The 19,063-nt window shown below is 36.5% G+C and overlaps 1 protein-coding gene across 2 annotated transcripts in view; it reads right to left on the bottom strand.

Annotated features, from left to right (window-relative positions):
• The window catches only part of SMYD3 (SET and MYND domain containing 3), an 876,127-nt gene that overhangs the window by 798,295 nt on the left and 58,769 nt on the right, over positions 1 to 19,063 (bottom strand). The gene's annotated exons all lie outside the window — the stretch shown is intronic.

Here is a 19,063-nt window from a genome sequence, read left to right on the forward strand (position 1 = left end):
TGGAAAAAAGGAGGCAGAGGTATTCATATATGCAGATGCTATGACTACATATAAAAAACTCAAGGGTAAGGAAGCTAAAACACTATTAAAAATTTATTATAATGACTGATTATGAAATCTTGTAAAAAAAATAAAGTGCTTCTATACGTAAACCCAAAAAAAGTGCTAACAAAAAAAAGGTGCCATTGACACATTAGTGACAAGAAATAGATAACTGGAAATAAACAAAAAATATATATACAATGTCTATTTGAGCAAAACTTTACTACTCTCCTGAACAGAAGATACCTTGTTCTTAGTTAATTGGTACAGCCTTTTTTTAAACAGTACTTTGGCAATATCTATCAAATTATTTAATGTACATACTCATTAATATAGTAATTCCATTCTTCATGGTGTCATTGCCTAAAATTAAATTAAAGTATTTCACTGGAAGACAATGAAATACTATGCAACTATTAAAAGAAATTGATAGATATGTACACGCTTATATGAAAATTTCTCCAAAGTATACCATTAAGCAGAAAAAGGTAGGTGGAGACAAGTATACAATATGATCTCATTTGTGTAATTTTTAAAATATATATATTCATATACATATCATCTGTTTGGTCTTAATGGAATCACAAGAAACCATTAACAGCAGTAATTTGAAGAGAAAGGAACTGGAATGGGAAGAGAAAAGAAGATTCTTTTTTATGTTGTTAAATTCAGTAAAAAGAAATTGGAAAATTATGCAAGATGTGTAAAAAGGTTGTTCAACCCAGGAAAACTGAAAAACAACTTCAACACCCATCAACAGCACCTTGGAAAAATAAATTTTGGAACATACATACATCAAATACTTTATAGTCATTAAAAAGAAAGATGGAAGTCTGTATTTAATTACAGGGAATATAAAATAACACATTATTGGAGGGAAAAAATACCCAACAGCATTATAGTTGAGTCCCAATTTTGGAAACATGTATATTTGCATATGTATTTACAGAAAGTTCTAGAAGACTATGTATAATGGGTGACAGAATCATAGATGATTATTTTCTACCTAATATCTTTTTATAGCCTGAATTTTTTTATTAAACTTCATTTATAATAGAAAAATTCTTGATTTTTTTAATCAGCAAATTAATTTGCTATATATCATTTCAAAATGCAACTGGCTTATCAGTAAACATAAACTCCAAATTTATAGGAAATAAGATATTCAAAAGGTATGGAGTGGCTCAAAGGGTACCTAAGAAGCCTAAGTTGCCAGAGTGAAAGTAAACCAACCCAAAAAGGCCACTCCTCCCCTCTCCTACCCAGATCAGGTAAGCTCATGAAAGGCAAACAAGGTTTTGTAAACTAACCCAGATGCTCAATCCTTAAGAGCAACCCTTGGCAAATTTAATTTCTTGTTTTACCAGCCCAAGAACATGGACACGATATGAAGCAGCTTGTCTGAAAAGTACTAGTCAAGCTCAACTGTGCTCACAAAACAGTCCATATTTTAACTATTAAATGAACACCAACTCACTGAATAGGAAAAAAAAAAACCCTGATAGTACAATTAGATCTTCTAATGAGTTCCTATTCCAGTTAAAGGTCTTGACTAAAGTTGAATAGTTAACGTCCAGATGAAGATAGCTGCTCCTGACCAGGTGACTAAGATTAATTAGGTGATGTGTGAGGAAACTGTTCAAACTGCAAAAAGAAAAATCCTGAATAAATATACAGAGAAATACACCCTGAATAGTAAGGATCATTCAGCTATGAAATGATAACCAAAGGAAGCTGGAATTCTCTCTAGGAAATATTTTTACAGGACATATATGAATTTGTAAAGAAAGTTCTCTGCAGTAAAACTGCTTTCACTGTCAGTTTAGCCCAAGACTAATCACTGAGCTAAGAAAACAATTATTATTTATTGAATAATATGCACAACTCTGTGACAGTTATAATACAATGTAAGATATAGTTGCATCAAGAAAAACATTGTATGGTTGAGGAGACAAAATAAACATTTGAAGAGAGCACAAAACAATACATGTTAACAAGTAAGGCAAATTAATAATGAAAGAGTTTTCTCTTTCTCCTTTCCCACACGTTTTAGGAATAAAAATCCAAGTAACAATCAGAACAGAATTTTATTTTCTCCAACTCTTAGATACTGAAAAGTTTGCGGGGTGCTTTCAAATTGTATACAGGTAGGATGGTGCAATGATGGTTCAGTGGCAGAAGTCTCACCTGCCATGCTGGAGACCCAGGTTTGATTCCCAAAGCCTGCCCATGCCAAAAAAAAAATGTACACAGGTAAATAAGCTATAGCAATGATAATAACTAATCCGAGATTATTAACAAATAGTAAAACTTCAAAAAAAAAACCTCACTAATGTTCACTCTCCTGCTTCATTAAAGGATTATCACTAATTAATTCAACTAACCATTAGTATATAGAAGCCATCTGCTTGCTCTTACTGAACAAGCCAAAATGAACTAGATAAAAATACTCAAAGAAATGTTAACACAAAGCAACAGGATTAGAAGAAAAATCTTAGCACAGCTCTCTAGCCATGAAACAATTGGGACTGTTTTGAAAATGAGCACATTTAGGTGTGTGGTCACCTCTGTTTATACTGCTAAGGAAAAACCCACATATGAGTTAAATCAGTGTCTTCCCATCTATAAGATAATCAACTATAAAACAACAAATTTATAACTGAGGAAGTGAGGGTGATAGTTCACATTAATACAATTCAACAGACATCAACTAAATTATGATACTGTACTCAGTACCTGTAATGCAAAGATAAATAAGGGTTGTAGTTGTTTTTTAAATAAAGATAGAATCAGTCCCTGATCTGAAAAGAGCTCACATTATAGAGTTCTTTTCTCTGTTGGGGAAAAAAAATACTAATATCTCCTTTAAAAGTAAGGTTCCTTGAAATTGTCATGTTTTTCTAATCGTTAATTTACCTAATCAAAAGGCTAGAGAGCTGCAAAACTTTCAAACTTTACTTATAAGAATTGTATGGAATAAGAATTGGAAATAAAAATTAAATGTCTCTAAAGTTACGATGCAGTACTAAATCAATGTAAAGTAGGACTTTCTATATAACGAAATTTTATTTACACATTTGCGTAAAAAAAATAACTCTAACCTAATCTTTTTTTTTTTTTATTAATTAACGGAAAAAAAGAAATTAACCCAACATTTAGAAATCATACCATTCTACATATGCAATCAGTAATTCTTAACATCATCACATAGATGCATGATCATCATTTCTTAGTACATTTGCATCGGTTTAGAAGAACTAGCAACACAACAGAAAAAGATATAGAATGTTAATATAGAGAAAAGAAATAAAAGTAATAATAATAGTAAAAAACAAACAAACAAAACAAAAAAAAAAACCTATAGCTCAGATGCAGCTTCGTTCAGTGTTTTAACATGATTACTTTATACTTAGGTATTATTGTGCTGTCCATTTTTTAGTTTTTGTATCTAGTCCTGTTGCACAGTCTGTATCCCTTCAGCTCCAATTACCCATTATCTTACCCTGTTTCTATCTCCTGCTGGACTCTGTTACCAATGACATATTCCAAGTTTATTCTCGAATGTCCGTTCACATCAGTGGGACCATACAGTATTTGTCCTTTAGTTTTTGGCTGGACTCACTCAGCATAATGTTCTCTAGGTCCATCCATGTTATTACATGCTTCATAAGTTTATCCTGTCTTAAAGCTGCATAATATTCCATCCTAACCTAATCTTAAGTAAAGTAATTTGTAACAAATTTCAAATATTTCACCGAGCTATTATCAAATGTTAGGGGGTTTCCTAGTAAGAAATGTGCTCTATTTAAAGCTTTAGGGATACTGAACAACCAAATCCTGTAGAAAAGGCAGATACTGCCCTGAGGCAAAAATGCTAGGAAGTGATAGAACGCCTCTTTACAATTTGCCACTAGGTTATTATCCATGATAAATTGATAACCATTCATTAACTTTGAGAGCAATAGACAACTGGCAGCCTATTTCACGCCTCAAAGAATTTATGGCAAGCGTGATAGGTGACTTTGAATTCAGAAAATAAAATGGATTCTTGGAAATTGTTACTTTCATGCTGTCTTTCTTATTTTTTTTTAACTTTTTTTATTGTATAGTATAACATATATACAAAGCAAAGAAATAAAAAAGCAATAGCTTTCAAAGCACTCTTCAACAAGTAGTCACAGGACAGATCCCAGAGTTTGTCATGGGCTACCATACAATCCTCTCATATTTTTCCTTCTAGCTGCTCCACAATATAGGAGGCGAGAGGGCTTAAATATTTTTTTATAATCACAATCGACTTTTTTTCCTTCTTCTTTAGTGAAAAATAACATCTATACAAAAAAGCTATAAATTTCAAAGCAAAACACCACAATTAGTTGTAGAACGTATTTCAGACTTTGACATGGGTTACAATTTCACATTGTACATAGAAATATACATTTCTATGTATAATTCCATCATCACCTTTGATCTTTCCATACCTCTCATTAGGGTTGTTTCGCTGTGGCAATTCTAAATTTTTTATATTGGAAGGGTCTGTCACTAATATGGTGTAGGGAGATGGAACTATCTGATGTTCTGGAGAGGCTGGGCTAGGTTTCAGGACTTATCAGGACCAGGCATCCATCTGGAGGTTGTAGGTTTCTGGAAAGTTACTCTAGTGCATGGAACCCTTGTGAAATCTTGTATTGCCCTGGGTATTCTTCAGAATTGGCTGGAATGGTCCTGGTTGGGAGTTGGTAGGTTATGATAGGTAGTGAGGTCTACCTGAAGCTTGCATAAGAGGAACCTTCAGAGTAGCCTCTTGACCCTATTTGAACTCTCTCTGCCACTGATACTTTATTAATTACACTTCTTTTCCCCTTTTTGGCCAGGATGGAATTGTTGATCCCACGGTGCCAGGGTCTAAATTCATCCCTGGGACTCATCTCCCACATCGCCAGTGAGACTTTCACCCCTGGATGTCATGACCCACGTGAGGGGGAGGGCAAAGATTTCACGTGCAGAGTTGGGCTTAAAGAGACTGAGGCCACATCTAAGCAACAACAGAGGCCCTCCAGAAGTAACTCTTAGGCATGCCTATAGGTAATCTAAGCTTCTCTGCTACCTAATAAGCTTCACAAGAGTAAGCCTCATGATGAAGGGCTTGGCCTACTGATTTGGGTATCCCTAAAGTTTGACAGAGTATCAGGGGATTCCCTGATGGTAAGGTTAATAGTTTCATATTTTTCTCCCCTCCCTCAGGGAACTTTGCCAATACTTTTTGATAACCTGCTTAATATACTCTAGGATGTTTCCAGGCATTACAATAATCTATACAGGATTAAAGAACCTCTTTCTTATTCGCTGCTTCCTGTGTTTCAACTGTTCAAATGAGCTATACTGATAGGTTGAATTAGATTATGCACTAAAAAAATTTCGGTTCCAGAACAAATAAACCTTACTCTCATTGGTCTCAAAGAGTATGTGTGGTTCTAAATTATAGACGCTATCTTCCTTATCCCTATGTCTGAATTACTTTAACCCCAACCTGTTCAGCTTCGTTCTTATCTCTAAATAGCAGGTTATATATAAAACAGCCTCTCAAAATCCAGACTTAATGTGTCTGCTCTAAAAGCTAACAATCTAGGCCTCTGTTCTAAGTATTTTCTAAAGGTGACCATACCATTGTTGTTTTTTTGTTCCTGGCTTATTTTGTCTAATCAAATGTCCCACATGATCATTCACATTGTTACATGCCTCATGACATTGTTCCTTTTTGTAGCAGCACAACCTTCGTTCATAAGTATACACCGTCATTCACCAATCTACTACTCCACCAGTGCATCCTTCAGCCACCTGCATTCATCAGACATCATACAGAGGGCCCAAAGTCCCTCTACAGTCCATCAACATTCTCAGTCTTTAGATAATTTCATTGTTCCTAAGAAACAGAAAACCAATAAACACACCCTTGCAAAAAGGAAATATAAACTTAACTCTTGTCCCTCACCCCATTACTTACCTCTGCTGTTGCTGTGGTAGTGCTGATGCTTTCCTTTTGAACATAGTTCATAGCATACAAAATCAGTTTTCTCCCTGTACCCTGGACTTAAACACTCTTTATACAAGAATCATATCTTTGAAGTAATTCTTACAAGAACTCGTTCATATTTCTAGTGTGAATCAGTGGGACACGTAGATCTACACAACCCTTTCAATCTTGTTCCTCTTCAATATGGTAATATTATTTCTAGACCCACTAGAGAATCAACTTCGTTCCTATCTATTCCCTTACATTGAAGTTCAACCTCATTAACTAATGGTTCACCCATCTCTAGCTTCTATGTATCTCTAAGTCCCCTATATTCTGTATTATAAGCCTCTGATTATACCTTTATGCTGGTCATAAAAATGGAATCATACAGTATCTATCCTTTTGTGTCTGGCTAATTTCACTCAGCTTTATGTCCTAAAGGCTCATCCATCTTGTCATGTGCTTCAAGATATCATTCTGTCTTACTGCTGCATAATATTCCATCATATGCATAAACCACATTTTGTTCGTCCACTCATCTCTTGATGGGAATTTGGTCTGTTTCCATCTTTTGGCAATCGTGAATAATGCTGCTATGAACATCGGTGTGCTCATGTCTGTTTGTGTTGCTGTTTACAGCTCTTCTGGGTATATACCAAGCAGTGCTATTGCTGAGTCATAACCATCCTTGCATTCCTGGAATAAACCCCACTTGGTCATGGTGTATAATCTTTTTAATGTGCTGTTGAGCTTGATTTGCTAATATTTTATTGAGAATTTTGCATCTATGTTCATTAGGGAGATTGGCCTGTACTTTTCCTTTCTTATAGCATCTTTACCCGGTTTGGGTATTAAAATGATATTAGCTTCATAAAATGAGTTAGGTAGAGTTCCTTTTTCCTCAATTTTTTGGAAAAGTCTGAGCAAGATTGGTGTTAGTTCTTTCTGGAATGTTTGATGAAATTCCCTTGTGAGGCCATCTGACCCTGGGCTTTTCTTTGTAGGAAAATTTTTGATGAATTTTGAATCTCTTTACTTGTGATTGGTTTGTCAACATCTTCTATTTTTCCTGAGTCAGCATAGCTTGTTTGTGTGTCTCCAGGAATTTGTCCATTTCATCTAAGTTGTCTAATCTATTGATGTATAGTTGTTCATAATATCCTCTTATGACTTCTTTTATTTCTTCAGGGTCTGTGGTAATGCACCCCTTCTCGTGTCTGATTTTGTTTATTTGCATCCTCCCTCTTTTTCTCTTTCTCATTCTTGCTAGTGGCCCATCAATTTATTGCTTTTCTCAAAGAACCAACTTTTGGTTTTATTGATTCTTTCTATTGTTCTTTTGTTCTCCCATTCATTTATCCCTGCTTTAATCTTTGTTATTTCTCTTCTCCTGTTTGCTTTGGGGTTAGTTTGCTGTTCTTTCTCAAGTTCCTCCAGGTTTGCTGTTAAGTCCTCAATTTTTGCTCTTTCTTGTTTTTTAATATGAACATTTAGGGCAATAAATTTCCCTCTCAGCATAGCCTTTGCCATATCCCATAAGTTCTGTTAAGTTGTATTCTCATTTTCATTCATCTCCAGAGAGCCACCGATTTCTCTAGCAATTTCTTCTTTGACCCACTGGTTGTTTAGAGTGTGTTATTTAATCTCCATATATCTGTGAATGTTCTCATTCTTTGGTGGTTATTGAGATCCAGCTTCATCCCATTGTGATCAGAGAAAGTGCTTTGAATAATTTCAATATTTTTAAATTTATGAAGACTTGTTTTGTGCCCCAGCATATGATCTATCCTGAAGAATGTTCCATAAGCACTAGAGAAGATGTATAACCTTGTGCTTTGGGATGCAATGACCTATATATGTCTGTTAGGTATAATTCATTTATCAAGTTATATAACTTCTCTGTTTCCTTATTAATCTTCTGTCTGGTTGCCCTATCTACAGAGGAGGGTGGTGTATTGAAGTCTCTTACTATTATTGTTGAAACATCTGTCACTCCCTTCAGTTTTGCCAAAGTCTGTCTCATGTACTTTGGAGCTCGATTTGGAACATAAACATTTGAGATTGTTATATCTTCTTGGTGAATTGACCCTTTAATTAGTATAACATGTCCTTCTTTGTCTCTTATGATGTCTTTACATTTAAAGTCTATTTTGTCCGATATTAGTATAGCTACTCCTGTTTTCTTTCTGCGTGGAAGATCTTTTTCCATCCTTTCACTTTCAATCTATGTTTCCTTGTGTCTAAGATGAGTCTCTTGTAAGCATATAGCTGGATTATGTTTCTTAATCCATTCTGCCAATCTGTATCTTTTACCTGGTAAGTTTAGTCTGTTAACATTCAAAGTTACTACCAAAAAGGCGGTCCTTGATTCTACCACGTTATTTTTTCATTTTATATGTGAGATCTATATGTTCTTTCCCCTCTTTCTTTTTGTATTCTTTAAATTACCCTTAGTGGTACTCTTCAATTCCATGCCCTCCTTGAGACCTCCCTTTCCTGTCTTTTTTTTTTCAGCCAGCAGAACTCCTTTTAGTATTTCCTGTAGGGCTGATCTTTCATTGACAAATTCTTTCAGGACTTCTTTGTCTCTGAAAACTTCAATCTGTCCCCCAATTTTGAGGGACAATTTGGATGGGTACAGAATTATCAGCTGATCGTCTTTCTCTTTAGGATCTTGAATTTATAATACCACTACCTTCTTGCCCCCGGGGTGCTAGTTGAGTCATCTGAACTTGGTCTTATTTGATTTCCCTTGTATGTAGTAGATTGTTTCTTTTGCTGCTTTCAGGATTTTCTGCTTCTCTGCAACATTTGACAGACTGATTAGTACGTGCCTTGGGGAGGCCTATTTGGATGTATTCTGTTTGGAGTTAGGGCTTCTTTGACTTGTATATTTATGTCCTTTATGAGGGTTGGGAAGTTTTCCCCCATCATATCCTGAACTACTCTTCCTGCCCCTTTACTCCTCTATTCTCCCTCTGGGGCATCAGTGATTCTTATATTTGTGCACTTTGTTTTGTCTGTCATTTCCCTGAGTTACCACTCAATTTTTTCCATCTTTTTTGCCATTTGCTGTTTTGACTCTTCAAAGTCAATTATCCTGTCCTCTTTATCACTTATTCTTTCTTCTGTCTCTTCAAATCTGGTCTCTAGTACGTTTTTTATTTGGTCAACAGAGTCTTTAATCTCTGTGATTTTTGCTATTTTTCTATCTATTCTTTCAAATTCCTCTTTGCGCTCTTCTACTGTCTCCTTGCTCTCCTTTATGTCATTTGCTATCCCACTTATTTTATTAAGTAAAGTTGTATGAACATCTTTGATTAGTTGTTCCAACATCTGTGTCTCCTCCGGTGTTTTAATTTGGTCATTAGGCAGAGCTATATCTGTCTTCATTGTGATATTCTTAGTGATCTTCTGCTGTCTTTGTGGCATGTAAATATCTTGATTGTTTTACTTTGGAAGTTGATTTCTTTCAGTAGACTAAGGCCTTGTGTTTGCAGGATGGTTGTATAGGAGGGAGCAGGGCACGGGGTGGAGCACTCAGTATGGTGATTTGTTTCAGGGCAGGTATGGGTGCAGGTTGGGGATGTTATGCTGGCACTTGTGAACATGGGCACCCAGCGGACTGGGAGGATGTACCTGTGCAGGTGCACTGGTCTGGGGGGCATAACCCTGGTGCGCTGGTCTAAAGCACAGGGCCCTTTGTGCGCATGCATAGAGCTGTAGTAGCAGGTCGGCGTTACGCCGTCATGCATTGGGTGCAGATGTGACCCGGCTGCACAGGTCAGCACCTTCTCACAGCTAAGAAGTGAGGCTGAGGGCTGTGCACATGCATATTTCCTTTACATAAGTTGTTCTCACAGGAAAATAATGCCCAAAGCATTACCTATCTACCTATAGATCCTGCTGAAATCAGCTCAAATGTTATCTCTTCAATGAAGCTACCGCTAACTCTACCAGATGCAACCCCCATTCATTTATCAGTTCTTTCAAAAAGCTTTTCGGGAGGCCCTATTATGGAACAGTCACTGGCATAAACATTCCTATGGTACTTTGCTCAAACTTGAATTATAACACAATATACTGTATTTAAGATATTGTAGTTTTCTTGAAGAGAGGAACAATATGTTCTGATTCAGTTATCTTGTTTTTTTTTTTGACTTAGGTCCAAGAGGGGCTCAGGGTACCAGGCCATGCCTAGTAAAGACTCTCTTGATAGCAGTTCATAGTTGTAAAAACTCCTGGGTCAGGATATAAGGACTGATACTGTAATAAAGGTTTCTTGACCCAGATGCAGAATATAAATAGTGAAACAAAAAAAAATGTAGAAGGATTAAGAGGAAAGTACCGATCCAGCAGGTTTCCTAGATGAGACAGATGGAGAAGAAAGTGAGAAATAAGACAAGCAGAGACAAAATTGGGGTATTAAAAAATTGAAGACATCATCAAGACAGCTCATCTATGCATGACTTGGTACATTTAGCTGCAACAGGACCATAACCTCAGAGTGGCAAAACCATTCTACATCCATTCTATTCATTTGTGTAACCATCCTCAGGTAAAACTACGGTGAGGAACATGTACTGAATTAATTGATACTTTTGCTAACAATAATTATACATATACACACATGATATGTATTCATATGATTCAGAAAGTAAAACAAAGCTATTGGAAACATTGAATTTTAGAGGAGGGTATCAGAGTAGAGCTAATCTAAAACGAGTGATTTGCGACTAGTAACACCTTGTATACAAGGTGTTATCAAAGATTAATTAATTCTACCATATATAAGCCACATGCAATACTAAAGGCTGAACCTACAATATAAAATCAGGAACTCTGGGTATAAATGGTCTTTCATGTCAACTGACTATCAGAGGAAACCATTCTGTAGCAAGAAAAATAACAATAACCAACAGAGATGAGAAAGCACACAATAATAAGCCTGAATTCCTGAAGGCTTTCTACTCCCTAGTTTTAATCCCATCCCAGACCCATCACACCCTGCCTTCATTCTGTGAGACACCCCTAAATCCTTTTAAAATATTCTTCTTTGTCTAAGCTAGCTCAAGCTGGTTTCTGTCACCTGTAACCAAAAAATCTTTTACCAATCCTAAGTACCAGGTGTGCTTTCCCTCTGCTGCCTTTATCACATCCAGAACTTCATTGCCAAAAACATCTACTCCTTTTATAACTCCTATTTCACTTCCTTACTCCTGTCTTCAATCACCAATTCATTCAATTAACATCTACTGAGCTCCTATTAAGTGCAAGGCACTGTGCTAGCTGATGGGGATAGAAGAATAGTCATGGTGTCTGCACGCAAACTCATAATCTAGCACAGAGCATTTTTTCAAATTGGAGAACTTGATCAATTTGTAAAATCAATTAAGGAGATCCCAAGCAGCAATTTTTTAATTTGAAATATAAGAAAAAATAGAGTACATTACAAACAAATTTTGCTTCAATTACATGTACGTATGGAATTGGGAGCATAGACGGCAATGTCAATGTATATGTATTTCTTGCTGGGCATCATGAACAAAAAAAAGTGAAAAATACTAGTGGGTCCCTATCTCCAAATAACTTCAACAAAAATGATTATCAAAAAAAATAGAAAATGATAAGTGCCAAAGAGGATGTGGAGAAAGAGGCACACTTATCCACTATTGGTGGGAATGTAAAATGGCACAACTACTGTAGAAAACAGTTTGGTGGTTCCTCAGAAAGCTAAGAATAGAATTGTCATATGATCCAGCAATACCATTGCTAGGTATCTATTCAGAGAAAATGAGGGCAAGGACACAAACGGACATTTGCACACCAATGTTTATAGCAGCATTATTTACAACTGCCAAGAGATGGGAACAGCCCAAATGTCCATCAGCAGATGAGTGGCTAAACAAGCTGTCTGTGGTATACACAAATGATGGAATATTGCACAGCTGTAAGACAGAATAAAGTCATGAAGCATGTAACAACATGGATGGATCTTGAAGACATGATGCTGACTGAAATTAGCCAGAAACAAAGGGACAAATACTGTATGGTCTCACTAATATGAACTAACATTAATAAGTGAACTTGGAGTATTTCAGTTAAGAACACAGGTTATCAGAAGATGGAAATTCAGTAGAGATTAGGCAATTGATGCTGAAGGGATACAGATTGTGCAACAGAACTGACTGTAAAAATTCATAAATGGATAGCACAATACTACCTGATTGTAGCACAACAATGTAAGTACACTAAATGAAGCTAAATGTGAGAATGATAGAGGGAGAAGGGCTGGGGGCACATATGAAACTAGAAAGAAAGATAAATGATAAAGATTGAGACAGTATGATCTAGGAATGCCTAGAGTGTGCTCATAGTGACTAAATGTACAAATTAAAAGTCTTTTTGCATGAAGAAGAAGAAAGGAATGTCAATATTGCAGGGTATTAAAAATACACAGTTATCCATATTTTAAAACTTTAACTTCTGTGTGAGACTAGAGAGAGAAATATTTATTTGGTACAAAAGTTATATTTTGACTAGTGCATTTCCTAATTTAACTTGTATGGTCAGCTTAATTAAACAACATAAGTACACGGAACCTTGAATGAGATTTTGTTGGTTTGTCTAGATTAGTGTGATGCCCCAATAAATTCCAGTGTGATTTGAACAGTGAATAAAGAAGTATTTGCAATGTCCCCTTGGGGGAATGGGGAGAAAGGGGGAAAATTCAACTGCCCCGTTTGGAGAATTCTTGATACTCTTGCAAGCAGTGGAGATAATCAAATCAGTAGGCCAATCCCTTGATCTTGGGGTTCACCTTTATGAAACTTACCCCTGAAAAGGATAGGCTAAGCCTACTTAAAATTACGCCTAAGAGTCACCCCCAGAGAATCTCTTTTGTTGCTCAGATGTGGCCTCTCTCCCTCTAAGCCAAAAAGGCAAGTAAACTCATTGTCCTTCCCTTCTATGTAGGACATGACTCTCAGAGGTGCAAACTTCCCTGGAAACCTCGGACAGAAATCCTGGGATAAGCTGGGACTCAACATCAAGTGATTAAGAAATTTTCTCAACCAAGAGGGGGAAGAGAGAAATGAGACAAAATACAGTCTCAATGGCTGAGAGATTTCAAACAGAGTCGAGAGGTTATCCTGGAGGTTATTCTTATGTATTATATAAATATCCCCTTTTTAGTTTATGGTATACTGGAGTGGGTAGAGGGAAGTACATGTAACTCTTCAACTGTGTTCCAGGAGCCATGTTTCCTGAATATGATTCTTTAATGTTATAGCTTTTAAATTGTGAAAACTGAGAGGGAGGGGTAAGGGGTATGGTTTGTATGGGTTTTTTCTTTTTTATTTCTTTTGCTGGAGAGATGCAAATGTTCAAAATATGATCATGGTGATGAAAACACAACTATGTGATAATATTGTACACCATGTATAGAATGTGTGTATGTCAAGAATGTTTGTATGTTTCTTAAGGTTTGACAATAAAAATATTTTGAAAGAAAAAAAAATACTGTCTATATTTTAAAGCCCCAACTTGTGTGTGAAACCAAAGGAAGATATCTTTATTTGGTCCAAAATTTAAATTTTTTGTAGAAAATCCTCAAAGACCAGTTGACAGCTTCTTGTGAGACTCTGTTTCATCAGACCTATAAAAGTGGGAGGAGAGAGTATTATACGAAATTATCTAGATTCTCTATCTGATGACTTGAATTGTTGCAGAAAAGATGGACTGGTTCACAAATCTTGTGATAATACCCTCAAAGGAGGAACTATAATCTATAATCACATGGTGAATCAAGGTTGATAACAAATTAATGATGGACATTTATGACTGAAGGAAGAAGTACTGAAAGAACATCTGTCAAAGTAATGGTACATTGCTATCATTCTATTATTTAGGATACAAGAGAGCCATCATTTGGCAGAATTGGGTTTTCACATATAGAAGTGTTCTATTACCCCTGAAAAGATCCCATGTCATCGCTTTATACTCAATCCCTACTTCTATCCCTAAAGCCCTGCCAAATGGTCTTCTGGGACACTGTGCTCACACAAATAGGGTCCACAGTCCCAGTCATTTGGTTTCAGTCATTAAGTCTCTATATTTGGTGGCCTCTTTTTTTTTTTTTTCACACGGGCAGGCACCGGGAATCAAACCCGGGTCCTCGGGCATGGCAGGCAAGCACTCTTACCTGCTGAGCCACCGTGGCCTGCCCTTGGTAGCCTCTTTATCCTAAACTCAAGCTACTACCTATCCAGTATTCAGTATTTTCACATTCTCTCACTAGATCAAAAGGGAACTTCTAGATACCCAATGACAAGTGCATGCCATAAACAATCAGGGATATTGCTATATTTATTCAATTCCCTCTGCCACCCACTGGAAAGTAGAATAGGTCTCTCTGGCTGTTGGCCAGCTGCTCTCTAACGTCACCACCACCACCTGCCTAACATATAAGCTAATAGGTCTCACCAACTGCTCCTTCTTCAACCTGGGTCTTCATCCTCTTCCTACAATTTCCCTTGGTTGGAAAAAGTTCTAAATTAGTATATGTTTTACTATCTCTTAGTTTTGGCTTGGATTTAGTATATAAATAGAAAAAATTAATAATAATCTTTATGCATGTATAGATAGATAGAAGAAAGAGAGAGGGAGGGAGGAAAACCATGATTAAGCCAATATGGCAAAATGTTAAAATCTGCTGAATCTAGGTAAAGGGTACAATGAGAGTACTCGGTACTATTTGTTCAACTTTTATGAAATTATTCCAAAAAAACTTTTTTAAAAATGGCTTGATCAATTTTAAAACATTTAAAAGTAAGAAGGCATTTACGTTTCATCTTTAACTTCAGTCATAATTTAGTAAGCTAACAAAATATACTTTCTAACAGAAAAGATCTAAATATCAATGTGATATATAGCATAGATAAATATTTTATGAGAGGATTAATGCATCAACTACCACAGCAATTATGCACTGATATTCAGCTTATTGTTCCACTTAGATTTCATTTTGGGCTCATCAGGGATCCCCTGAGTAAAATTAAAATACTTTATCTTTTATCTATAAATAGATCATTACATTTGAATTAAAAGTTTTATAAAAATGTAGGAAGAATACAAGAACTACTTCAAAGGTTTGATTCGTGTAAGTCCAGGCTACAGGGGAAAACTGCTATTGCATACTATAGGCTATGTTTAACAGGAAAACATCAGCAGTAACACAGCAACAGCAGAGGTAAGTAATAGGGGAGGAACAGGAGTTAAGGGGAGGGTTAGATTTCTTATTTGGTGAGGGTGTGTTTATTTGTTATCTTTCTCTTGGGAACAGTGAAATTACCTAAAATTGAGAATGTTGATGGACTGTGGTTTTGGGGCATTATATATGATGCCTAATGAATGCAGGTGGCCACAGGATGCACAGACTGAGAAGTAGATTGGTGAACAATGGTGGATACATATGATCAAATGTGCTGCTACAAAAAGGAACGAAGTCATGAGGCATGCAACATGTGAATGAACCTGTGGAATATATGGTGAGGCAAAATAAGCCAGAAATGAAAGAACAATTATTGTATGGTTTCCTTTAGAAACCACTTACAAGAAAACAGGGGCCTAGATTGTAAACTCTTACAGTAGACACATTCAGTCTGAGTGGTAATTATTATTTCTGGATTTTGAGAGGCTATTTTATATATCTATAGCCTGGTATTTAGAGATAAGAGTGAAGCCAATCAGGTCGGGATTAAAGTAATTCAGGACACAGGGGTAAGGAAAGCATTGTCTATATTTTAGAACCACATCTACTCTTTGAGACCAAAGGAAGAAAGAACATGCCATGTTCTTTGTGATTGGCTGGAATGGTTTCGGTTGGGGTTTGGCAAGTTATGATAGATAGCAATATCTAACTGAAGATAAATTTTCTGTAGCACATAAGCTAACTCAACCTGTCTGTATAGCTCATTGGAATAATTGAAACAGAGGGAGCCCAGAATAAGAATGAGGGCTTTTAATCCTGTATAGCTTAATATAATGCCTGGACACATCCTAGAATATATTAAGTAGATAAACTAAAAGTATTGGCAAAGTTCCTTGATGGATGGGAGAAAAATATATGGAACTATTAAACTTTACCATCAGGGAATCCCCTGACACTGTGTCAAACATTAGGGACACCCAAATCAATAGGCCAAGCCCTTGATCTTGAGGCTTAATCTTGTGGAGCCTACATAAGTGGAGAAGCTTAGCCTACCTATAGGTATGCCTAAGAGTTACTTCTGGAGGACCTCTTTTGTTGCTCAGATGAGGCCTCACTCTCTCTAAGCCCAACTCTACAAGTGAAATCATTGCCCTCCCCCCTACATAGGACACAACATCCAGGGGTGAAAGTCTCCCTGGCGACATGGGAAATGACTCCCAGGGATGAGTCCAGCCCTGGCACCATGGGATCAACAATTCCATTCTGATCAGAAGGGGAAAAAGAAGTGTAACTAATAAAGTATAAGTGGCTGAGAGAGTTCAAAGAGTCGAGATGCTACTCTGTAGGTCACCCTTAGACAAGCTTCAGTTAGATATTGCTATCTATCATAACTTGCCAACCCCCAACCAAAACCATTCCAGCCAATCACAAAGAACACCTAGGGGAATATATAAGATTCTACAAAGGTCCCATGCACTAGGGTGACTTACCAGAAACCTACAACCTCCAGTTGGGTTCCTGGACCAGATAAGTGCTGAAACCTAGAGGGCCCAGCCTCTCCAGAACATCAGTTAGTTTCATCCTCTACCCCATATTATTGACAGCCCCTTCAAATATGAAAAAGTTAGAATGGCCATAGCCCAAATACCCCCAAAGAAAGGGATAGAAAGATTAAAGGTGATGGTGGAGTTATACAGAGAAAGTAGGGTTTAGCAAACGGATATGATCACTGAATCATTAAACTGATATATCTTTTAGTCTCCAGTATCTTAGAGCAACTAAAAGTAAAAACTTAAAATTGGAATTGCAAGTCTATACCAGACTCTGAAATCTGTTCTACAACTTTTGTAGAACACAATAATTGTGTAGAACACAATAATTGTTATGCTGTGCTTTGAAATTTATTGTTTTTGTATATGTTATTTTTCACAAAAAAGAAACATGTCAATTGTGATGATAAAAAAGTATGTATTGGGTACACAGGGATTCAGTGGTAGAATGCTCGCCTTCCATGAGGGAGGGAGAACCAGGTTTGATTCCCAGACCATGCACCCAAAAACAAAATGTATTCCTTCCTAGCCTCCTATATTCTGGAGCAGCTAGAAGGAAAAATCTGAGATGTAGTATGGCAGCCCAAGACAAACTCTGGGATCTGTCCTGTAACTATTTGCTGAAGAATACTTTGAAAACTAATGCTTTATTTCTTTGCTTTGTATATATATGTCATATTATACAATTTTAAAAGCTTTAAAAAACGTAGGAAGATCACTCCTAAAGTCACTTAGGTACCAAATGTGGCTGACTGCTAATCTCATTACCCTTTGAAAGCTAATTAGTAGGAAGCACAATTCGAATATAGAAAGTGGAGGACATTTAGACCAATCTTGGGGAATAAAATTCTAAAGAAGGGAACAAAAATATTATGATATATTATGCTCTGGATGATTCTATAAAAAGTAAGTAAATACTACCAAGTCAACAGGCCAAAGCCCATGATCTTGAAGCTTGCTCTTGTGAAGCTTATTTCTGTAGCAGAGACACTAAGCCTATCTATAGTAATGCCTATGGGTTACTTCCTGAAAACCTCTTTTGTGGCTCAGATATGGCCTCTCAATCTAAGCCCAACTCTGCATGACATCTAGAGGTGAAAGTCTCCCTGGCAATGAAGGGATGTGACTCCCAGTTATGAGTCTGGCTCTGGCACCACAGGATCAACAATACTCCTGACCAAAAGGGGAAGAAGAAATGGAACAAAATAAGGTATCAGTGGGCTAAGAGAGTTTGAATAGAGTCAAGAGGCTATTCTGGAAGCTACTCTTATACAAACTTCAGCTAGATATTCCAAAGTATCACAGTTTGCCAAACCCCAACCAAAACTACTCCTATTAACCCTAAAGAGCACTTAGGACTCTGAGATTTTACAAAAGTTTCACACACTAAGGTTACTTTTCAGAAACCTACAACCTCCAGATGGGTTCCTAGGTCAGATAAGTCCTGAAACCCAGAGGAGCCAGCCTCTCCAAGAATATCAACCAGTTCAATCCTCCTATCCCATATTAATGACACCCCTTTCTAACATGAAAAAGTTAATGGGCATAGCCCAAATACCCCTAAAGATTGGGAGAAAGATCAAAGAAGAAGGAGGAGTTTTAATGGAGAAAGAGAAGTTATAATAACAGAGAAGATGGTATTTAACAAATGAGTATGACTGCTACTGAATCAATAAACTGATATTTCTTTTAATCTGCAGTGTTATAGAGCAGCTAGAAGGAAAAATCTAAAATTGTGGAACTGTAACCTACGCCAAACTCCGTAATCTGCTCTATAACTACTTGTTACAATATACTTGAATTGTATTGCTTTTTTGTATATATGTTATATTTCACAATAAAAAATATTTTTAAAAAAGTTTGTTGGAGCTCAAACAAAATACTTGGTTTTGGTTTTCCAATGATTCCCAACATTCTTTAAGTAATAAGTCACAAAGGATTGGGAAAAAGACACACACCACATGCCTACAAAAAACCACTCACCAAGGTGGGGCAAGGGTGGCTCAGTGGCAGAGTTCTTGCCTGCCATGCTGGGAGACCCGGGTTCAATTCTCAGTGCCTGCTCATGTAAAAGAAAAAAAAAAACCACTCACCTAGTACCCATACTTGAAAGGGCAGTAGGTAACTACAATAATCACAGACTTTAACCTTGTGAAAATAACCCAGAAAAGTGACAGGCAGCTTTTTCTACAATTTAATAAGTGCATATACCTCCACAATAAATTAAAGTCTTTTTATTTTGTT

The sequence above is a fragment of the Tamandua tetradactyla genome, chromosome 7 (assembly GCF_023851605.1).
Source record: "Tamandua tetradactyla isolate mTamTet1 chromosome 7, mTamTet1.pri, whole genome shotgun sequence".
Classification (NCBI taxonomy): Eukaryota; Metazoa; Chordata; class Mammalia; order Pilosa; family Myrmecophagidae; genus Tamandua; species Tamandua tetradactyla.